Genomic DNA, 25,959 nt, shown 5'->3' on the forward strand with positions numbered 1-25,959 from the left:
TATCTCTACTTTATTCAACTACCTCAATTCAACTGCATTTCTAGGACTAATCTCATATACAATTTGGAATGGTTATTTAATAGTACTTTTTTTGACATAATTATTATATGCAAATTCTACCTATGGTTAAATCAGATCCCATCCTTTTTGCTTGTCTCCAACCAAACATCTCAACAAGTTTCCCAAACTGCAATTCACAACTTATGTCTATCCATCAGTCTGTGGATGATGTGATGAACTAGACTTCAAATGTGTCTTCAACTTCTTCCATAGTGTATGCCATAAATACTCAAAAAATTTGGTATCTCAATCTGAAACTATACTCTTTGGGTAGACCATGTAGTCTCACCACTTCTGTGAAAAATAACTCTGCCAGATGAACAACATCACTAGTCTTCTTGCAAGGAATAAAATATGCCATCTTTGAAAACCTTTCAACCACCAAAAAAATAGAATCATGCCCATGCTGCATCCTGAGTAATCCAAGAATAAAATCTATGCTAACATCCTCCCATGGATTCTCTGGTATAGGTAATGGTTGATACAATCTTGTATTCTACTTCACTCCTTTTGTCATTTGAGATACTCGACAACTTTGTACAAACTTCTTCACATCTCGCTACAAGTGTGGCCAATAATAATTCTCAGCAATGAAAGCTATGGTTTTATCTTTTCCAAAATGTCCAACCAATCCTCCACTATGCTTCTCCTTGATGAGATTCTCTCTCATTGAACTTCTAGGAATGTAGAACCAACTTCCTTTCAACAACATACTATCCTGGATCATGAAATCCAACCACTTTTTCCTATCAAGTGTAATAGGTTTTGTAAAAGCCTTCCACACTTCACCAAAATTAGGATCATTTGGATATAAAGTGTTGAGTTCCTTAAACCCAACCACCTCTATTTGCATTTCTATTAGCAAAAGTTGTCTTCTATTAAGAGAATTTGCAACTCTATTAAACTTTCCACTCTTGTGTTTCAAAAAAAATGTATAACTCTACAAAAACTTAAACCACCTCAAATGCCTTTAGTTTAATTTTCCTTGACAATTCAAATATTGCAAAGCTTGATGATCAATATACAAAACAAACTCTTTAGGAAGAAGATAGTGTCTCCACTTCTTCAATGCTTGAACTATAGCTTAAAATTCCTCTGTCACACTTCTTGGAGTAAGCCATTCAAGGATAGCCTTCACTTTCTCTAGATCCATTTTTAGATCTTCTATTGACACTACAAATCCTAGGTACACCAACTCCTTTACAAAACTGCACTTCTTCAGGTTTATCAACAACTTTTCTTCCCTAAACTTATCAAACACCTTGTGAGTATGAATCAAGTGCTCCTCCAATGTCTTACTAAAGATCAAAATATCATCTAGGTAAATAGTGACAATCTTACCCAGAAACTCCTTTAGTACCTCATTCATGAGCCACATGAAAGTGCTTGATGCATTGGTTAGCCTAAAAGGCATGACTAACCACTCATACAATCCTTCTTTTGTCTTTAAAGTAGTCTTCCACTCATCATCTTCTCTGATAAAAATTTGATGGTACCCACTCTTCATATCTATCTCTGTGAAATACTCAGCTCCACTTAAACAATCCATAATATCTTCCATCCTTGGCAATGGAAATCTAAACTTGATTGTGATCTTGTTGATAGCACAAGAATTTGTGTACATCCTCCATTATCCATTATTATTTGGTGCTAGTACGATTGGTATAACACATGTACTCAAACTCTCTCTAATCAATTTCTTTTTCAATAACTCATGAACTTTCCTGTTCAATTCTTTACTTTCTACTAGTGTCATTCTGTGTGCTTCTTTATTTGGAAAACTAGATCCTAGAACCAAATCCATCCGGTGACTAATATTCCTCATTGGAGACAATCCATCAGGTACATTATCTAATACAATATCAAAAAAATCTCTCAACATATATACAACTTCTACAGGTGCCTCCTCAACTTCTTCTTTACTATCTTTAGGAATTATGGAAAAACACATATGTTCACGCTTCATACCTTTAAGAAACTCTTTTCCATCAACAAAACATATTATGGAAGCACTACATACCTTGTTTTTTTCTCCTTCAATGGCTTCAACTTATGTTTTACTCCATCCTTGGTCAGAGTGTAGGTATTTTCTCACCCATTGTGTACAACATGCCTATCAAACTATCATGGCCTACCCAACAACATATGACATATGTCCATAGGTATTATATCACATAGTACCTCATTTTGGTAGCTTTTGATCTTGAAATTCACTTAACACTGCTCATTGACCATGACCTTGTATTCATCTTACACCTAAGCAATATGATATGGATGCAAGTGTTTTTGTCTCTTCAACTTCAACTTTGTGACCATCATTTCTGACACCAAATTGTCAGCACTTCCACCATCAATGATCACATCACAACACTTATCTATTGGAAATATAAGAGGAGTAACTGAGAGGGGAGCGGTGGATTAGTTACTACAAAAATAAATCCCAAATCCCTTAAATGTTAGTACAAAATGAAATTTGAAATTTGAATACTACTAATGCTATACAAACACCCATAAAATGCTATAACTTGGTAAATAATGAATATAGTTGGTAATGAACTAGCTCTGCAGATCTTAAGATGTTATTAGTGTTTATAATTACTTTAACTTAATTTTCAAGCATAAAATAAATAACATAAGATTTAATGTGGAAACCCAATTTGAGAAAAATCATCAATTGCAACTAGTTACTGATTTTCACTTTTTTGAAGTGAGCCACCCTATTAAGAGCCAGTCCTATTAAAGGTTACAAAACACACTATTAGGTGTGACCCTGTTAAAGGATTTAATCACCCTATTAGGAGTGGCCTTATTAGAGGTCTTTAAATGATTCAAGTAAACTACTACCTTATTAGAGGATTTACAAATAGATGTTAAACTAACTCTATTAAGAGATTTTAGATCATTGCTAATATGGTTAGAGAGTAACAATGAGATGGCCTAATTTAGATGCAACTGAATTGCTGATTATAGATCTCTATTTTGGCTTGTACTTGATCCTTCCTGATTGAATGTATCCTTTCAATTCCTAAAACACATCCTTCTTATCTTCAGATTCACTTCCTTAGAGGAATTCTCAAATCTTCATTACTTCTTCTATATCACACATTATCCCACAACTTGATCTTATACTTATATCTTTCCTTTTGTCAAGTTGACTAGAATACAACTTAGAATCATTAACATTCATAATCTCAATCAGCTATAATTAATCAATTAATCTTAATATGCCATAATAACAAAATCCTTCGTTAGCTGACCTAGCTTGGTAAACACTAACTTAGAAATAATTTTCCTGTGTTGACCAAGTGAAGCTCGATTAATACTGCAAACTGGAAAATTCCTTTGGTAACCGAGTGAACTTGGTTAGTATTGATTCCATCTAACATTTATTTTATTAACCAAGTGAGTTCGATTAACACTCATCTTTTGTAGACTTTCCTTTGACGCCTAAAATGAACTCAGTATACACTGTCTTCTAAACAAGAATGCTCAGTAGACACAAAAAAATCTCTTCACTATCTGAGTGATCTCAGCATACACTGACTGATAATGATATGAAATTTGTGTGACATCAAAGACAACACACAATTAATCAATTGTATCCAACAATCTCCCCCTCTGGCATTGATGACAACACAACATTTTATAACATAATGAAATTTTAGATTCAGAGAACTCCCTCTATTAGTTTGAACTCTTCAGTTTCTCCCTCTATAGTAAAAACTTTTGTCTACAAAAACTTCTACCAAGTTCATTCTCCCTCTTTGATATCTCTTCATAAAGTTTCTATGATAGCAGAATTCTCCCTCTTACAACAAACTTTTCTTTCTTTGTAATAAAAAAAATTTCTGTGAGATATGATAATAAACTTCTCCCTTCTTGACAACACATGCCAAACACAACAATTCTAATGAGATCAATGTACCTTAAGTACTGATTCATTTGCAATATGCCCTTATCAATACTACATCAACAAATTGATCTTCAACTTGTTCTGGTTGATGCATCACTAAAATTCATTTAGTGAACTTCAGATAGGGGAATGACCCTTTTCTTACCTCTTAGATACAAAAATGCATCCTTAGGTAATGGTTTGGTGAATATGTCTACAATTTTCTCTTTTGTGTTTACATATTCCAATCTGACTTCTTTATCCTGCACCAATTCTCTAAAGAAATGATATTTTATAGCAATGTGCTTTGTTTTGGTATGCATCACTGGGTCCTTTGATATATTGATTGCACTGTTGTTATTACAATATATGACTACTAGATCCTTGATCTCTATTTTCATTCCTTCCAATAGTTGTTTGAACCAAACAATAATAGAACAATTAACTATTGCTGCCACATATTTTGCCTCTGTTGTGGATTGAGAGATACAATTTTATTTCTTACTCATCCAAGACACTAGTCTTTTACCAAGAAAGAATGCTCAAACACTAGTGCTCTTTCTCTCATTAATACTTCTTGCCCAATCAGCATTAGTAAACACCTTAAAGTCTAGATTGCCTTTGAGTTTGTACCATAAGCCATAGTCTTTAGTACCTTTTAGATATCTCATGATTCTCTTGATTGCTATCATGTGATTTTTTCTAGGATTTGTTGAGAATCTTGCCACCATACCAAGTGCTAATGCAATGTCAGGCCTTGTATGTACTACATACTGCAATTTTCCAGTCATTGATTGGTATGTGGTCTAACCTACTTCTTTGGAATCATCATTCTTGGAGAGCTTATGTCTAGTGGACATAGGGGTTCCAACTAGTCTTGAATCTTCCATTCCAAATTTCTTTAGTATCTACTTGATGTATTTGGATTGAGTGATATAGACACCATCTTTCTTCTGTTGAATTTGTAATCCAACAAAGAATTTTATCTCTCCAAACATAGACATCTCAAATTCCTTGCTCATTTCTTCTAAAAATCCTTTGCACAAGTCATCATTTCCTATGAATAATATGTCATCAAAAAATATTTTAGCCAACATAATCTTCTTGTTTGGTCCTTTTTTGATATATAGACTACTGTTATCATTTTTTTTTGAAAGCCAATCTATATCAAATAGTTATGTAATCTTTCATACCAAGCTTTGGGAGCTTTCTTGAGACCATATAATGCTTTTTGTAATTTGCAGACCATATCTCTTTTGTTAGGATCTACAAAACCTTTTGGTAGCTCAATGTAGACTTCCTCATCAAGAATTCCATTCAAGAATGCAGATTTGACATCCATTTGATACACCTTAAATCCTTTGTGAGCTGCATATGCAAGTAAGGTTCTAACACTTTCTAATCTTGCAAAAAGGGAAAAAGTCTCACCATAATCAATACCTTCTTCTTGAGAATAGCCTTTACATACAAATCTTTCTTTGTTTCTAGATACTTTTCCATCTTCATTCAACTTGTTTCCGAACACCCACTTTGTGCCAATTACATTTTTATCCTTGGGTCTAGGAACAAGAGTCCAAGTTTGGTTCTTGTCTATCTGTTCTATCTCTTTATTCATTCCTTCAACCCAACTTTTATTATCTAATATATCTCTACTATTCCTTGGTTCAAATTAAGCAAGCAAACATGTACCTTTCAATTTTCTTCTTGTCATTATTCCATCAGATTTGTCTCTAATGATTTGATCAAGAGCATGATGCCTTCTGACATATTTTGCTAATACAGGTTCTTTGGATTTGATATGGGTTCCACTATTTTCATCATGAAATTCAGTATCAAGCTCAGGTCTCTTTGCCTATGACTTGGGCTCTTGGTTTGGACTAGCTCGATAGCTTTTGATTGTGACTCAGGTCCTTCAGAGTATAACTTGGGTTACATTGTTTGCAGCTTAGTAACTATTGGATTTTTTGGAAACTCAATAGGTTAAGTCTCCTTTATTATAGATGGATTTGGTAGGGTATCAGGTTCATGGTAAATGAATCTTCTATAATCCTATGGCTCTTTGTTGCTTTCTTTTTCACTCTTTTTTGTAAACTCATCAATTCTGACATGTGCACTTTCTATGATTTTATGAGTAGAAAAATTCAAACATTTGTATGCTTTGCTTCTGCAGGAGTAATGTATAAATATGCCTTCATCACCTTTGACATCAAATTTTCCTTTTCTAGACTCTTTCAAGATATAACATTTTCTACCAAATATTTTCAAATAACTCAGATTAGGTTTGTAGCCATACCATAGTTCATAGGGAGTTTTGTTTGAGTATTTCTTCAATTGAACTCTTTTCAATGTATGGACTACAATGTTGATAGCTTCCTTCCAATATTTAATTGCAATATTTTTTTCTATCATCAATGTCTTTGCACAATCCATGATAGATCTATTTCTTCTTTCAACTATACCATTCTGATGAGGTGTACCAGGGGTTGATACTTGTCTTTTGATTCCTCTTTCAATGCAAAAATTATGGAATTCATTGGAGATGAATTCATCACCTTTGTCCAATCTTAAGCATTTCAATCTCTTTCTAGTTTCTTTTTCTACTCTTTTTAGATACCATTTGAATTTTTCAAAAGCTTCTGATTTTTCTTTTAGATACATCATAGTCATCATTCTAGAATAGTCATCAACAAAAAGAATTGAGAACTTTTCTCCACTGTAACTCTCTATTCCAATAGGTCCACATAAGTTAGTATTTAAAATTTCTAAAACTTCTTCTGACTAATATTTTTTTTCTCTTGAAACTAGTCTTTCCCATCTTACCAATTTGGAAATTCTTGCATAAAACCACATTAGGTTTGTTCAAAATAAGAATGCCTCTTACTCTTTTATGTTTTCTTATCTTAACCAAATTATCAAAGTTTACTTGACATAGTCTTTTGTGTCATAACCAACTTTCTTCTACTTGAGAAATAAAACATGAACATTCACTAAGATCAAGATAAAATAGATTACCTTTTGTTTGTTTTCCAAATCCAACCATATTTCCTTTGTCAACTACCAGTTTCGCCTTGCCATTCATGAATTCTACCTTGAATCCAATGTTGTTCAATTTTGCCACACTCAGTAGATTATGTTTTATTCCTTCAACCCAATAAGCATTGTCACATATAAGTTCATTGGTTAATGAGATACAACTTTTTTCTTTTATGCAACAAGGTTCATTGTTACCAAATCTTACACTTCCTATATCATAATGTTCAAAATGTTTAAACTTTGTTTTATCTACAATCATATGGTGCGAGCACCCACTGTCAATAATTCATGTACCATTTTTGCTAACATGAGAGATAAGTGCCATCTTATCTCCTTCATCATCAGACTTATCTTTTATAGAAATATATACCATTTCATCTTCACTATTATCAGAATCTTTAGCCATAAAACAAGTTTTCTTACCTTTGTCCCTGTAGTTCTTGTGATTTTTGAATTCCTTCTTGTCTTTGTGCTTGTCACTTTTTTTTCATCCTCGCTTTGTCTGTTAGAACACCTAGTAGCAATATGACCAACTTCTTCACAAGAAAAGTAGATTAGAGAAATTTTACCTTTGTACTTTCCTCTGCCTTTAAAATATTTCTTTGCAAGTAGGGCTTCAACAATTTCAAGATCACTGTCAGAAATTTCTTCAATTTTTTCCTCACTTCCTAATTGATTGGCTTTTGATTTCTTGCTCTTTTCCTTACGTGAGAGTTGGGCTTCAAATTTAGACTCAATATTTTTTGAGACAAGAACATAGTTATCATAGTTGTCTACTTCAAAAGCTATCAGTCTTCTAACTAGAGCATCCAAGGTTAATTTTTTATTTGGATCACATCTCATTTCTTGAATAGTAGACACTCTAATTGCATATATAGGAAGAAGAGTTATGAGTAACTTGCTTACAATACTTGTCTCTTGAATGTCTTCTCCAGATGCTTTGATTGCACTTACACTGGCCTTGATTCTTTCCACATATTTTGCAATGTTTTCATCTTCTCTCATTCTCATTTGGTCAAATTGTCCTCTAAGACTTTATTCTTTGACTCTTCTTACATTGCCATCTCCTCCATAGATATCTTTTAGTTTGGTCCACATTTCATGAGCAGTTTGATAGTCTTTTACCTCATCAAATTCAACATAACTAAGAGCAGATACAATATCAATCATCATTATGTTATGATTCTTCTTTTCAGCAATATCTTCAACTGATAGTGTTCTAGTGGGAGTTTTGTATTATATGTCAAGATATTTGCAACCAAAATCATTGATAGTAGCTAGATGTAATCTCATAAGTCCTTGCCATGCTACAAAATTGTCTTTGTGCAAATTGGGAATCTCTCTTTTGTAAGACATCCTGATCTTTAGCTTAGGTCCTTGAAACCTTCTCTACAAGCACCAAAATAGACTTGATACCAATTTTTGGAAATATAAGAGGAGTAAATGAGAGGGGAGGGGTGAATCAATCACTACAAAAATAAATCTTAGATCCCTTAGATGTCAGTACAAAATAAACTCTGAAAGCTAAATACTGTTGATGCTTGGTAAACACACATAAAATGTTGTAACTAGGTAAATACTGAATATACTCGGTAATGAACTAGTTTTGAAGATCATAAGATGTTATTAGTGACTATAATTAATTTAAATTAATTTTTAAGCATAAATGAAATAACATGAACACATTTGGTACCAAGATTTAACTTGGAAACCCAATCTGGGAAAAACCACCAATTGCAACTAGTTACTAATTTTCACTCTTCTGAAGTGAGCCCTATTAGGAGACAACCTTTTTAAAGGTTAAAAAACACATTTTTAGGTGTGACCATGTTAAAGGATTTAATCACCTTGTTAGGAGTGGCCTTGTCAGAGGTCTTTAGACAATTCAACAGAATTGCCACCTTATTAGAGGATTTGCAAATAGCTGTTAAGCCAACTATGTTAAGAGGTTTTAGATCACTGCTACAATGGTTAGAGAGTAACAATGAGATCACCTAATTTAGATGCAATTGAATTACTAATTAAAAATCTCTATTCTAGCTTGTACTTGATCCTTCTTGATTGAATGCATCCTTTCAGATCCTCAAACACATCCTTCTTATCTTTAGATTTGCTTCCTTAGAGAAATTCTCAAATCTTCATTACTTCTTCTATATTAGACATTATCGCATAATTTGACCTTATACTTATATCTTTCCTTTTGTCAAGTAATCTGGAATACAACTTAGAATCATTATCATTCATCATCTTAGTTAGCTAGAACCAATCAATTAATCTTAATATGCCAAAATAAGAAAATTCTTTGTTAGCTGACCTAGCTCGGTAGACACTAACTTAGAAACAATTTCCCTATGTTGACCAAGTGAAGCTTGATTAATACTAAAAATTAGTAAATTCCTTTGGTAACTAAGTGAACTTAGTTAGTATTGATTCAATCCAACATTTCCTTCATTAACCAAGTGAGCTCAGTTAACACTCATCTTCTACAGACTTTCCTTCAACACCCGAGTGAACTTGGTAGACACTATCTTCTAAATAGAAATGCTCAGTACACATAGAAAACTATCTTCACTATTTGAGTGAGATCGACATACACTAACTAATAATGATATGAAATTTGTGTAACATCAAAGACAACACACAATTAATCAATTGTATCCAAGATTATCTTCACATATGCACCTTGTACAAAAGAAGCTCTTTCTTTGATCAGGTTCATTCTCACCACTTAGTAGGACTCTTCTGTTAACTAAGATTTCTCCTCTTTTAGCATCTTCATCAATATGTGCAATTCTAGCCTAGCCTTCTATTCTTTGATCTGTCCTTCCTTGGTGCTAGGTACATTCAAATGCTCTATGCTCTTCTTCTCCATAGTGAAAACACTTCCCATAGAAGCCTCCTCTTCCATATCCTTGTCCTTTGCCTCTTTCTCTTTGATCTCTATTATTTTGATCATGGAAATGATTGGAATTGTTACCCTTTTGGTTCTAACTACTAATTCCAACCTCATCCTTGTTCTTTTGGTCATCATTATGGCTTCCATAAGATCGTCCTCCAGATCCTCCACCATGACCTCTTCCACTATTCTTGTTGTCAAATTTCTTGCTCAATTTTTTCTCAACTCTCAGAGCAAACTGGTATGCCTCCTCAATACTATTCATTCAAACCAAATTCAACTCATTCTGAATACTTGGCCTTAACCCATTAAGATAACAGGCCACTTTCTCCTTATCAACTTTTGTATGGCTAATTCTAATGAGAACTTAGTAGAACTTTTTAGTATAATCTTGAATAGATTTTCCTGCTTACTTCAACCCTTGCACTTTATTCAACAGATCAAGCTCATAATCCATAAGAATGAATTGTCACCTTAGTTTAGCTATCATTTGATTCCATCTAGTGATTTTTTCCTTTTCCTTTCTATTTCACTCCAACTGAACCTCCTGTCACCAGATCTTTACATGTCCCTTTAGTTTCGCCTTCACAAACTTGACCCTATTAGAATCATAAATATCTTCATACTCAAAGTACTCCTCCAATTCATTGATCCAATCAATCAACTCCTTTGGGTTAAGATTTCATAAAAATGTAGGAACCTCAAATTTAGGTCTTTTTCCAATCTTAAAGATGACCCTAAAAGGCCTCTCTTCCTTTGGGTTTAGAACTGCTCCTGCTTTGGAATTTTCTTCTACTTCATCCTCATCCTTGCTTTCATCTCTAATGAGAAGATTTATTCCTCTACAATTTTTTTCTTCCAATACTTTCATTTGTCTTTGGAGGGCTCTAAAATTATAAAGTGTACCACCTACAACTCTTCTACCACACTGTCTTCGTGGATGCATTTTCACGCTTCCATTGAAACCCTAGTGCAAACTACAATACAATTGGCGATCTTTTTACACACTCAACTCAAACAATGGTCTTGGTGCAAACTACCTCACAGTTGGTGATCTATCCAAACACTCTAGAAATCTAGCTCTGATACCAGTTGATGAAGGGTGTTCCCCCTTAATACCATAAACACATAAGAGAAATAAAGAAACAACATCAAATGTGAGAAAAAAATGGACTTCTTATTTGCACCGCAAATGCAAAATTATAGAATTCACAAGTACAATATTCCAACCCACATGGGTGCCTTCATTACTGTAATATGCAAGACTAAGTGGCAAACTACCACCTAGAGCTATTCTAGACAATGTTTGGGCCTTTCTTAAATAGATAATTTTATGCCACCATAGAAGGTTCTAGACATAAAAACTTAATACCTAGGGTCAATAGACTTTAACAATACATATAGAGTTGGCCAAATACATCTTTGACAATTATTTTAGAAAGTTTGAGTAGCCCAACTTTGGAAGGCCATAACTCTCAAACCGTTGCTTCAATTGGCTATTATAGCCACTTTTCAGAAATGCTAGCTCCTAATTTATAGGCTCAAAACTATGCAAGCACCCTTTTATCTAGTTTTTGAACCTCATCTGGGTAGTCTAAGGCCTCCAACAGTGAGCCTGAAGATTTTTCTACAAATGTTTCCACTAAAAATCTGCAATAACTTCCTTGATTCTTAAGCTAGAGCAATGAGATTTTTATAGTAGCATTATAACTCTAAAATGAACCTTCATGTAGAAAATGAGAACATTTTGAGCTCATATGAGAAACTTAGTAAAAATAACAAGTTCCCATAAATAGTAACCACCCTGTCTACTAGTCCTTATTAAAATAGAAAAGACTAAAAATAAAATATTTTTTGGTGATGCAAGATTGCTCTTACATTTAGGATGCTCCTGCATTAGAAACTCAAGAGTAAAGTTTGGAAGCAGAGAGGTACTACAACGCTTCTTGCCTTGAGATTTTTGAAGATAAGTTAAAGACTAAGCTCAATGTGACTCAAGAAGTAGTCCAACAATTCTGAGAAACACTCGAGAATGCTTTTTTATATGAAGAAACAAGACAAGCATTCAAAATTAAAGAGGTGTTACTGGAGCTAGATACAAAGCTTGAAGATTTTGTAGATACCTAGATCAAAGTAAGTAACTATTGACAATTAGTAAAGGATAAATATAGAGCTTTGGATTTTCCAGAATCTTTCCAAGTAATAGAGATAATAGAGAAATTCAAGAGCAAACATCCAAACATCATTTTGGTCTAAAGGAGAAGAGAACCCAGATGCTGGAAATGTAGTTGTGACACTTATAATTTTTTTGGGATTTTTGGAACCTACCATCAAGGTGTGTAGGTGTGCTTTTCATAGAGGTGCACCAACAATTTGAAGAATAAGTAATGTGCTGATAGTTAACTTTCAGTTCCTAATTTAGATCTTTCCATGCACCGAAAACACATTTTGATGGTAGTTCAACTCTCAAAAATACCTAGAGAAGGCCAAGCTTCCATTTTTAGAGCTTCTAGAGACTCCTACATTATCTTGTGGCTGTATTCTTCTTATATTATCATTATTTTATTCTTTTGTGTCATGTAAAGGTTCATGCACCCATCAATGAATATAAATAGGGGTGGAGACCTACTTAGCACCATTTAGAGAGTCAGTTTGTATATAATTAGATTTTTTAAATTAGTTTTTAGCATGTATTTACACTTTAAGAGTTCTGATTCTCAACACAAAAAGAGGAGATGGTTTCTTATAAATAATGGGATGTAATATGTACTCCAAACCATTATTTTGATGCAATAATATATTCTATTGGTTCTCTCATTCTGAGTGTAGTTATTCTTGCCAAAGTGTGTTATTTTTTTGAATGCATGTTCATGAATAATAATTGAGCTAATGGTCTTATTGTGCAAACTTTTAGTTCTGGTGTTTGCCTTGTGTTAACAAATTTTGCTGACGTACCAAGTTGGAGAAAGGATCATCGTTGTTTTTGCATAGCATCTTGTCTCATTTGAGCACACTTTTCATGGCCTTTCAATTCAATGAGACATGAAACATCTTTTAGTTCATATTAATATTCCCATCGATGATTGCATTGGTGGAATTGCAGAAGTGCTTCTCCTATTTTCATTGGTTTCCTACTTGATCTTTTTGATGATTTAACTCACACACGTGTTGTTACTATGGTTTATGTCTATTAGGAATTTCCCTTTCAAGTTATGTGCTTTAAATCTCTCATGACCTTATCTTTGTTATTTGATTTTCTAACACTTGGTTAAAATAAGAATTCATATAGTTACATCGATGAATTGCATTCATCATTAAAAAATAAAATAAAAAATATATATCTTTTGTGGTTACTTGTTTCAAACAACAACATATCAAACAAACTGTCCAAAATTGTTCAGAACCAACAAGATCAAACATTTATGTTCAATTGAGTAGATTTCAGTAGGTCACAAGATCAGCCAAAACCTTGGAGTAGATCCCCAATTAGCTTTTCAAGAGAGAAATTTGAAAGGATTCCTGTCATTCAACATCGTTTAAAATGACAACTCAACATTATGTAACCATTCATACTATTTTCTAGGGGCTTGCTTCAAACTATATAAAGCTTTGTGTAACTTACATACCATATACCTTTTGTTTAGATCAATAAATCCATCAAGTTGCTCAATGAAGACTTCTTCCTCTAGAATTCCATTTAAAAATGTAGATTTTACATCCATTTGGTACATTTTGAATCCTTTGTAAGCAACATATGCAAGAAAAGTTCTAACTCCTTTCAACCTTGTGATTGGGGAAAATATTTTTCCATAATCAACCCATTCCTCTTGTGCATATCCTTTACAAACCAGCCTTTCCTTGTTCCTTGTGAGTTCACCTTTTTCATTCAGCTTGTTTTTGAACATCCATTTGTACCAATCATATTTTTTTCTTTAGGTTTGTATACCAATGTTCATGCTTTTCTCTTCTCAATTTGTTCAATCGCTTAATTCATTTCCTTGATCCAATCTTAATTCTTCAAAGAATCTTTGATAGATTTAGGCTCAAACTCACACAATAAGCATATGCCATTTTCCAGTCTTCTTCTTTTCGTGAATCCTTAATATTAATCTCCAATAATTTGTTCTTGTGCAAGATGTCTTCTCATGTACTTTTCCAATACAGGTTTAGATCTTGGTCCCTCTTACTATTGTTCACTAGATTTTGCATGTTCATCATCTCTTATTATCTTTGGTTGTTTCTTGGTTCCTTCTATCTACAAGTTAGTAGTCACATTATGTGACTTGACTCCTGTAGCATGATGCTTGATAGACTGCTGATGGTTTACAAATCTCTTCTATAGAGTCTTGATAGTACGTAACTATTGATGCTTGGCAACCATCTTCTCTAGTTTACACTAGTACATTTGGGGGTCATTTTCGACCAAAATTTTTGACCAAAGGCCATATTGGCCTATCATCTCATGTTTTTTTAAGTTTTTATCCTCATGTTGGTCAAAATTTTGACAAAACTAGGGGTTTATGCTCGAGTTGTCAAAATTTCAACCAACGTGGGTTCATAACCAAAAAAAGGGAGAAAATTTTTGGGGGAGCTTTTAGAGGTAAAATGTTTGAACACTAAATTTTTTGTAGTGGCTAAGTGGGGAACAAAGATAATGCTTCAAGATGCTCAGTGTGCTTTTGTCTATGTTCACCCACTGAAACCTGCCCTTTGTGCATTCACCCACCCTTTGTGAGTGTTTGCTATTGCTGATCAGGGAATACATTTATAGAAGACTACAGTTTAGGTATTTTTCATTTTGGACTAAGAATATCTTTAGTGAGTTCCATTTTACATTTCTAGATCAATATCCTTACTCTTTATTTTATGTATTTTGCTCATATCTTGTGTTGGTTGTGCATATTTTATGAGATAACTTGAGTAGACTGTAAGCAGATTGTGTGCTATTGCTTCATGATAAGGTTTCAGTTCTATTGTGTTCCCTACTTTTTTTGACTCCCGGACTCATAGTTTGGGAGTCGAGGGAAGAAAATTTAGTTAGGAGCCTTAGAGTCAAATTTTTTTTTAAAAAATAAAAATTAGAAAAACCAAAAAATAAATAAATAAATAAAATCATCATCTAGTGCACGCACATAGAGGCACGACGCACTTTGCAAAAGGGAGAGGGGGTTATAAAACCCTCCCTCCCCTTCTTGCTCATTTTTCTAAAGAGCAAGGAGGGACAGGTAATGCACCCCCTGCCCCTTTTTTTTCATGCTGCGCACTACCCTGCGCCTTGCGCTTGAGCGCTGTGCCCTTTTGGGTGTGTAGCGCGATGTTCCCTCAAGGCACATGCTACAGCGATCATGCTTGAGCGGCGCCGTGTGTCGCGCAACCCTTTTGGGGTGCATGTGCATGCGGCACCATCGCGGTGGCCATGCCATGCCCCTTTTGGGGTGTGTGCATGGGGCAGTACACTTGGCCACACCCCTTTTAGGGCGCGCACGCTGCTCGTGCCATTGCATGAGTGGCGCACACAAATGCCCTTGCAAGTGGTGCATGCCTATCCATGCGCTCTTAAATGAATTTAAAAAAAAAAAAAAACAAATAAATAAGTTCTCTAGGGGGACTTTTTTCTTCTTTCTTTTTCATTTTTTTTTCCAATATCTAATCATAGTTTTTTTCCCATGATGCACAGGTAATATAATTAGATGGCGTCTACATCCAGATCAGTAGCAAAACTAGTTGTGTATAAGTTCCAAGGCATAACCTCGAAATCATAGTTGCACAATGAATACTCTGAGATCAAAGACACAGAACTTGGCCACATAGACTTGGGAGAGTTCTTGAGAGTTTGTAACAATCCAATTGAAAGATCATCCTTGAGATCCGCCTTAATCCATTCTGGATTAGTAAATGCAACATCACATCTCGGGACCGTGCAGTCAGCTAAATTAATTATGACCCTATCTTGGCATTTTTTTCCCGATGAAAGGGTGGTAAATAACATCATTGTGGAAGTGGTCTTGGATCTATGACCTGATAATATCAAGAGGGTTTTTCATCTACCTAGAGCCGATTAGTTCATCAGGCTTTCATATGAAGCAGCTGAGAGGTGGCATAAGGATCATTACCAGGAGGCTATCGACATCATATATTCCTTATACTTCATTGAGAAACCACCTTGGGGGAAGACAATCAGCAAAGTGGATATGACTCAAGGATACATGAAGGATGACATTGGATATTCAATCATTCTCCTAAGCAGAGTTATGGGATTGCCTGCAACAAGTCATCTTGCTCCATTCATGGTCAACTTGATTAAGACCATCAGACACACAAAGATGCCACTGGATTGGGCCACTACACTTAGTGAGAACTTGTGTGACCAATTGCGGACAGTAAAGGACAAGAAGAAGTTTTATATGACTTCTTATGTGGTATATCTACTTGCAGCAAGGGCCACCAACTATCTTGAGTTATACAAGAAGGGCAGTATGTAGGATCCTAATGCATGGCCATATATAGTCTATCCTTAGCTAGTGAAAAAGAAGCTCTCATCGCAAAGCAAGGAGTACAAAATTGTGAACGATGCCTTCATCTTTTCCATTATTTGATTCATTGAAGGGGATTACGAGAAGAGGTTGTTTGATGAAGCCAAGACGCAAATCATAGATCTTGGTGCATATTTCATCTAGTTTTAGACATGCACATACATTTAGGTTGGTGGTGCATCCATCAATCCAAAGAAACTCCCAAGGTACCCAAGTGACAAGTTGGTTTTAATGAAAATTTGCTGGCAGATTAAGTCAGCTTATGAGAGGATCAAAAAACAACAGAGGCCTTGTTGGGATTGGCCTTTTGTAATAGGAGAATACCAGGTAAGAGAAAGTAGGATATCCTAACTTTTGAGTGGGAATGGGAGAATTATCCTCTTGAAGAATATAACTCTCCCTGGCCATTCTTCGACAATGTTGGTAAAGTGCAAAACCTGGCAGGAAAAGAGTTCTACCATGAGGATGCCATTGAAGATCATTGGATGAATGCCACAAATGACTATGATGTGCATATTAGAGACTATTGTAGAATGACTTTGTATTTAGCGAAAAAGGCTCTCCATTTGACCATCCCAGATGAGATAAGGCTACAGGACTCACAAGAGCTACTGGATCCCCTATTTATTATAGATAAAGTTGGCGAGAGATCCATCCTGAATGCATAAATTGATAGAGGGGAAGGAGATGATATTAATCATTGAGCGAGACATGTCATCAGAGTGACAAAGACTTGGATCAAGAAACCCTTTCCACTTGATCCAATTACAGATACAGTGATATTCCATGCACATGCTTGCCCATAAAGGGTAAAGGGGAAGAAAGTCACAGTTCCTATCTTTGTGCTCTAGTCTCCTATTAGGCCAAAAATAGTCTACCAACTTGATCATCTAGTGGGATACTACCATCCTTCAGAGAAGAAGAAGGAAAAGATGAAGAAAGCCTCTCCTTAGAGGATTCAAGTAGAGCATGTTGAAGAACAAGCCCCTTTGTAGTGACAGGAATCTACTCCCCAGGAGCCCCAAGACTCTAGAATTTCTCATATCCAGGTTGATTTTCCATTGCATCCTATTTTGTCAAGTCAACAAGAAGAGGGAGAAATTCCAGAGACATCCATTCATCTAGTGCATGAAGAGCTCATTTCTCCTATGGTTCCGTAGAAGAAAAAGAGGATCAAGGTTAGAATGAACAAGAGGTAAAGAGTTCGTAAAAGATTAGTGCCTAATCCATCTATTCCTGAAACCATTCCCGAGGAAGAATTAGATGAAGGGGAAATCGAGTCAGATGAAGTGGAGGAGCAAGTGCCTCTATAAAGGAGAAATCGACTGGCCAAAGCCACAAAATTGGAAAGAAGGAAGAGTGTCATAAATACCCCACCACCCACCCAAGTTGAAATGGTAGAAATCTCTTCTTCGAAAGATGAAGTATAATGATGGGTGAATGAGCAAAGGGAGCTAGGTGATGATGTTCTCTCCATCCCTAATTTTGATTTCATGCTAGTGGGTATAGAATTGGTTGGATATAAGATTAGAGATACTCCTACAGGTGAACTTCAATAACAAGATTGGACGCAGATGCCACCTGAGACATAAGGTCCTCACCCAACTCCCCCATCTTCACCTCAGGTTATGATGGTAGATAAGGTTTCAGTGACACCTCCACCTTCAAGTTTAGGAGAACATGTTCAGAAGGAATCATCATTACAAGGAGAACCAGAACCAAGGATTACTGATGAGCCATCAAAAGAGGCATGGGTAGTAGAATGTATACAACAACCTTCTCAGGAAGTTGAGGATCAAACTATAGGATCTACAGAAAATGAGACTACAGAAGAAGAACCATCACAATAGGAGACTCTAAGCAAGAGAAATAGAGGGAAGGAGGTAGTTGAACACATCCCTTCATCATCTAGAGCCAAGGTTATAGAAAGACATATCCCAAGATGGTTTCAGAAAGAAATAATGAGAAGTGCTAAACATCAATTCCTTGCTTCAGAGGATGATATTGTGACATTGCAGAGATTTTGAACAAGCCTGACTCTCCATTACATGATGCAATGCCATTTGCATTCATTACTACTACCCGAAACCAAGACTTATTTGCACAAGTGGCTCACCCTATGAAAGGTACAGATGAAGAAGTTGTTAGCCTTTAGGACTATGAAGTGAAATATATCATGTTAGGAAAGCCTACACGAGATAATTCCCAATAGATGATGACTATGGGAGTCAAGGAGGTTCTCAATTGTATGGAATAGGATGAGATTAAAATCAAAAAACTTCGAAGGAAAGTTGAGATCTTAAAGGGATATTTAGCTGAAGTTATTGGTCCTCTTGATTCTGAATGCCCCGAGGAGACTTTGAATACCATTCTTAGAGAAGGGAAAGGTGTACGGCTCAATCCATTTTGGAGAGCTTGTCAGGATTAGCGAGACAACATTGAGGATAGGGGTGTCACTATAATCACAAGAAGTCTAAAGTTATTGCATGCTACACAAGAGAATGTTGATAAGATCGTGGCAATTCTGAGGCAGGACTTCAATATTATGGATGAGGTACGGGTATGGAGCAAGGATTTACAAACTCTACAGGCCATAAAAGGGAAAAGGTATCACATTCTGATTGATGTATATATTGGAGAAGAGTTAGACATGATAGATGATTGGATATAAAAGATTGTAGATGGGTGAACCCACAATAGTGGGTTACACTTTTTTGCCTAAACTGACATTGAACTATAAATTTTCAAGAAAAAATTCACTTTCACATGCAAATTTCCATTTAACGGTTACGAATTTGAAGATGAAGTAAACTAGAGTCTTTTAGGATTTTCTATGTAAAATCTAAATATATTTAAAAAAAAAAAATTTGACTTGATTTGATTGAATTATTGTTTCTCTCATGAAAACTAGTATGTTATCAAAAAACTGATTTTTAAAAAGTGACATTGTTTTTGACACACATAACTTTTTTTCTACAATAGATATCAATGTGATTCTTTCAAATTTAATTTGTTAACATCCATACCAAAACCATAGAGGTGATCTGATGTTTTTATCCTTAGTATTCCATATTTTATTAGCATTTAAAGTTGACCTAACATGAATCTGGACATACATGTCTTTTGACACATGTAACTTATTATATATTTACCTAATTTCAAAATTTCTTTTTTTGATTGATAGAGGACTTGAATATGAAGACCGTAGTTATTTTTCAATTTTTTTTTTCTCTTAGTTACTATTTTTCCATGAGTGTTTGATATAGAGATTTATTTTTTATAACAAACCTCTATTCAATTCATGTGCAAAAACGTATACCTAAAAAATTCAAAATGTAGCAAATTCATAGTCATTAGAAAGCTCATTCAGAGCTATTCTATCATGAAAAATGACATGATTTCAGTGCTCCATCTGGACTTGGTAATTGAGCCTAGAAGCCATGAAAACAACTGAAACTATTATAGAATTTGCAAAAGACATCTAGTTTTCTAGTTTTGATAGAAACTAACTTTCTATCAAATTTTTTTAGATAGTTTTGATAGAAACTATTAATATTTAGTTTTGATAGAATTAAATAGTTTCTATCGAAACTATTTAGGCTGATTTTTTTGTCCTAAATAGTTTCGATCGAAACTATTTAGGACCCTTTTTTTTGTTTACCTAGTTTCGATCGAAACTAGGAGTTTCGATAGAAACTATATGAGTACTTTCTATCGAAAGTTTTTGGCCAAAAAAATCATCTTTCATGATTTTGGAGGAATTTCTTCCTCCGAAACATTGCATGATGAGATACATAGGCTCAAGGACCAAGCTCGAGAGCAAATTTTGGAAGCATTAAAGTTGTATAGTGAAGCATGCTTGTACATTTTTGAAGATGAAGAATGAGAGAAGCTTTTACCAGTTGAGGTAGTTGTGGAGAATTTCAAAAAGAATTTAGAGGAAGTATCCAGTGATGAAGACATCAAAAAAGCCTTCAAGACAGAGGAAGCACTGTTAGAGTTGGACACCAAACTCAAAAATTTTACAGAAACTCCAATTGAGGTGGACAACTACAGACAAAGGGTCAAAGAAAAGTATGAGGCTTTGGATCTTTTCAATGCTGCTAAGATTACTGAGATTATAGAGAAATTCAAGGGCAAACATCTAAACATATCTTTAGGATAAAGATGAGCAAAACCCAGATGCTAGAATTTCAATTTTGACACTTAGTAAAATTTTGAGATTTTTGACCCAGTCGAGGTCCGCAGGTTTGTAATTTAGAGGTGCACCGACAGTTGATTGCCAGTTCCAAAAATAGCACTTTCCATGCATCAAGAATGCATTCTAATAGCAGTTTAACTCCGACACATGCCTAGTGAAGGGGCAACTTCTATTTTTGGTGTCTCCATGCACTTCTACTTGGACTGATGGCTTCCTCCTACTTTCTCTCTCATGCTTTCATTGTTTTTGACATGTAAAGGGCTCATGCATCCAATTAATGAATAAAATATGGATGGAGTCCCTCTAAGCAACAGTTAGATTATCAGTTTGTTTAAATGTTTTAAAAGCATTTTATTGCATCAAGATATCTCTCACTCTCAACAAAAATTGAGGATATGATTTCTTATAAATACCCCATTGTAAAATGTAACAAGGGCTGCCATTATTATGCAATAAAGTTATGCTTTTGGTGCTAGCATTCGAAGTGTAGTTATTCTTGCCTAAATGTGTCATTATTTTGTGAATTTTATTCATGAGATTGTGATTGAGCCAAAGGTTTATTGCGTTGTTTCTGGTTGTGTGATCTTTTAGCTCTAGTATTTGCTATAGATATATGAATTTCATTGACATAACGAGCTTGAGAAGAGATCACCCGATTGTGTCTACATAGCTTTTTGTCTCACATGAGCGCACTTTCCGTGGCGTTGCAATTTGATGAAGAGTGAAATATCATTCAATTTGATAAAAATTCTCACTGACGATTGCATCAGTGGATTTTAGGAAGTGCTACTCCTATTTTCATTGGTTTCCTACCAATTTCTTCAAAGGTTTAACTCGCAGCGTGTTGTGTTCTGTGGCTTATGTCCATTTAGGAATTTCAATTTCATGTTATTTCAATTTTCATGTTATTTTGCTTTCAATTTCGTTATTTTCTTTGTTAACCCCCTGTTAAAATATGACCTCATATTAGTTGCATTATTAAAATTGCATTCATTGAAAAAATAGAAAATAAAAAAATATTGTTCTTTAGGTGTGATATTTTGAGATAGCGAACAGATTTTACTTCGATTCCAAGATAAAAGAGTTTTTAGAACCAGCAAAGGCCTCCTTGTGAACACTCACATTTATCTTCTACTGAGCAGATTTTGGCATGTCCCAAGATGAACACTGAACCTTGGAGTAGATCCTTAAAAGATTTTTTTTTCAAGAGAGGAATTACACTATGGATTCCTACCATTGACCTCATGCAAAACAAACACCCAACAAGTTCATGGTGCCCTTATTTTTGCTATTGCTATAGTTGGACTTGTTGTAAATATTATCATGATTTTCTTGCTTGGTCATGGCCATGATCATGATCATAGTCATGGCCACATTCATAGTAAAGGGCATGATCATCATAATCACGAGCATGATCATGTTGAGAAGGCTAAGCACGACCATAATCCTAAAGTTAAGCATGCTCATAAACATGCCCATAATCACAAAGATGTCAATGAATGCAATGCTCATGAACATGGTCAACATGACCATGAAAAAATTAACCTATTTGAACCTTTGCTTCATGATGTAGAAGGGGTCAAGCATTCAACTCATGATCATAATGCCCATTCAGAGGGGGATAGTGTTACTTTGAATCGTGATGTGGTAGGGAAAGAGAAAGATGGTCATTTAGGGTTTAATATAAATGTGCAAGCTACCTACCTTCATGTTTTGGGGGATTTGATTCAAAGAATTGGTGTCATGATTGGAGGAGAAATCATTTGGATATATCCCCAATTGCAAATTATTGATTTGATATGTACACTTTTCTTCTCATTAGTTGTACTAGGAACCACTATAAAGATTTTGAGAAGTGCATTGGAGGTTTTGATGGAGAGTACACCCCGTGAGATAGATGCTAGGGAGCTTAAAGAAGGGTTGTGTTCAATTCCTAGTGTTTTAACAGTGCATGAACTACATATTTGGGCCATTGCAGTTGGGAAAGTCTTACTCGCATGCCATGTGAGGATTTTGGCAGATGCAAATGCTGAAATGGTTCTTCATAGGGTAAAAGCCTATATTGAGAACGAGTACAAAATTAATCATAGCACCATGTAGATTGAGAAAGAGATTTGATAGACATTTATGTGTATGAATATTATCTTTTTATCTATAGTGGTTCCATATTTAATTGTGGTTCCTATTTGCGTACTTTGGTTTTCCTCCAAGTTAGGACTTGCATTTGATTTGAAATTAAAAAGATGGGAAATGTGCCTTGCTACTAGGGAAATTTCAATAGCTATTTGTATGATCATTTCATTGGATGTCTGTGTTTTTAATTCATATTATTCTACAACTTGAATATGTATGCAATGCTTTGTTGGAGATTAACACACAAGTGGGAAGTAGATGCAATTTAAAAACTCACTAAAAAGCACTATTCAATTGTGAACATGATTTTTGTAATGAATATGTGTTGGAAATCTGATTGAAAAGATTATTGTTGAAGATCAAAGAGGGAGATTGTTGCACAGAAAGAAGATTTTTGTTTTCAATCATTGTTTTGTCATTGATGTCAAACTTTCTATTTGTAGGAATGACATTTGCTTATAAGATCCAAGTACTATCACTTAGTTGATTGATGAAGAGGATTTGATCAACAAGATGTAACAAGAGAACCTAAAGGAAATGTTGAGTTATGATATTGTAATGAAGTGCAAGGATCAATTAAGACAATGGTTAAATGATGTATTGATAACATACTCAAAGATACAGAGGTTGGTCACACTTAGAAACATTGGAGGAAGAAGTTGTAACAAGGATGAATGCAAAGCTTAAACTAAGATCATTAATGGGTGCTGAACAAGTTAGTTGAAGCTGAGAAAATCCTCAGTTGAAGCCGACTAAAAAGAAATTCTAGTGTGTGCCAAGTGATATTTAGGTGCTGAGCATCAAAAAATTCTTGAGGCCAAGTGATGTTCAAGTACCAGACATTAGGAAAAACATAGTTGATGCCGAGTAACACAGTATGTGCCGAGCACCAATATTTCAATAGTTCCAAGCTGCTGCATTATTTCAAATGATGAAGATTCACCAAATCTAAGCCGAAAAAGTAGTCGTCTTGAATTTTGTGAATGAATGGGAAGATAAGGATGATGAGCTAGTGACACATAATCCTATGTAAACTATTTTTGAGCGAATTCTAAAGGATTATTCAAGAAGTTTCTAGAGGAAACAAAATATGGGTTAGATGCAATGAATCCTACATAATCCATGCAAATTGAAATTAAAGAATGGAAGAATTGAGTGGGAAAAGGAACTCCAAGACTTCTATTTAAGGAGTCATAGACCAAGAAGCAAAGAGCTACTGATACTATTGCTACTGAAGAGCCAAATCTGTGAAGTGGTTAGAAGGGTGTCAATGAGGAGATATCTAGGAGAAGGAAGAGAATAGAGGCTTTGCTTTTACAAGTGGTTATGAAGAGATGATTGCACTGGTACATTGAGCATGGAGACTCAAGGAGACTAAGCTTTAAAGGAGGACAAGTTATCAGAGTTGCAGAGATTGAAGGCCGGGCAAGAGTATGAGCTGAGAAGTGATTTGAGATCTGCAAGATAAGTTGTATGTTGTAGTTAGGTCAAGGTTTTCTAATACTCTTTAGCAATTGTATTAGATTTGAAAATCCTATGGAATTAGGTTGGTTTAATAGCCATTTTTAAATCCTTTAACAAGGTGGAATTCCAAGTGAATGTTCTAAAGTCCTCTAACTAGGCCCACTTCTAACAGGGTGGTTAAATCCTCTAGCAAGGTCACATTTGATAGTGTGTTGTAAGCCTTTAACAAGGCGAGCCTTTCATAGGGTATCACTTTAGAAGAGTGAGAATTGAGTAGCATGTTATTAGTGATTTTTCCCAAATTGGGTTTCCATGTAAATCACTATGTTATGTGTTGATTTCTTATGTGTTATGCTTGCTTGTTGATTTACAGTAACTTGCTGATTAGAAAAGTTAAAACTTGGATGAATGAATAGTTGAATGGGTTCACTACACTTAGTGAAAAATTTGAATAGGAAATTTTGACCTTGAATAACTAATTCACCCCCCCCTCTCAATTATTATAAAGAAAATTTAACAATTGGTATCAGAGCCATCTACTGATTTAGTTTCAAGGTACTAGAAGCAGGAAGATCAAGGTGCCCAAGAGAGAAGTTCCCAAGCTCAACAAAGACAACTTTGCTACATGGTAGAGTTTGATGAAATTGAACCTTGGATCAATAGGTGACTATGCTCAAAGCTCAATTGGAATAGAACATATAAATCTAGTAAGACCTCTTACTGTAGATGATTTGAACAAAAAGAAGGAGCATAATCAAGCAATGCTAGAGATTGCCTCTGCACTTAATTATGTAGAACATGATGACATCAAAGATTGTAACACTGCATTCAAGATGTGGAAAGCCCTATCAGATATCTATGAAGGAGATCAAAATGTCCAGAGAGAAAATAGAGAAAGCCTAAGAGAAAAGTTTGATAACATGAAAATGGAGGAAGGTGAAATTGCTGCTCAGTATGCTGCAATAATGAAAGAAGTGGTAAGTGCAATAAGAAGTATAAGTGGTCAATTGGAAGAAGAAACTATCATCAGAAAACACTTAAGAACTCTTCTCCCTATCTATGCCATTAGAGTTTCAGCCATCCAAGAGCTAAGGTGTGTACAAGGAAACACACTAACTTTTGAAGGAATAGTGGGAAGACTTACTGCATTTGAGCTATCCAATTTTGATAACTATATACTTGAGAACCTTGAATCTACTTTCAAGGCCAATATGACAATAAAAGACATTGAGGAGGAGACATCAAGCAAAAAGAGAATAAAGGAAAAACATGCATCTAGTGATAGCAGCACAGATGAGGAAGATGTGGAATAGTTAGAGGCACTATTGGCTAGGAGATTCCATAGAGGCAAAGGTAAATTCAAAGGTAAGCTCCCTATCATATGTTTCAATTGCAATGAAGTAGGTCATATTATTGCAAGATGTACATAGAAGAAGAACTAAAAAGAAGGAAACAAGTACAGGAACAAGAGAGAAGATGATAGCAAAGACTACAAGGAGAAAGGAAAAAGATGCTACATTGTTGAAGAAGATTCTGATGAGAATGATAATGAAGTAGTCTATGTGGCCATGAAGGATGAATCAGATGAAGATGAAGCAACAACATTGGTTAATTGTGTGAACAAGAATGATAAGTGGATCATAGACAGTGGATGCTCACATCACATGATAGGAGATAAGAGTAAGTTCATTACCTTTACTCAATATGATGGAAATAGTGTTAGATTTGGTAATGATGCACCATGTAA

The 25,959-nt window shown here is 34.9% G+C and overlaps 1 pseudogene; it reads left to right on the forward strand.

Annotated features, from left to right (window-relative positions):
• Window positions 1–22,733, forward strand: part of LOC149565434 (uncharacterized) — a 59,267-nt pseudogene extending 36,534 nt beyond the window's left edge.
• Window positions 22,734–25,959: the final 3,226 nt, after the last annotated feature.

This window comes from Cupressus sempervirens, chromosome 3 (genome assembly GCF_028749045.1).
Source record: "Cupressus sempervirens isolate cs-2001-9-10 chromosome 3, ASM2874904v1, whole genome shotgun sequence".
Lineage (NCBI taxonomy): Eukaryota > Viridiplantae > Streptophyta > Pinopsida > Cupressales > Cupressaceae > Cupressus > Cupressus sempervirens.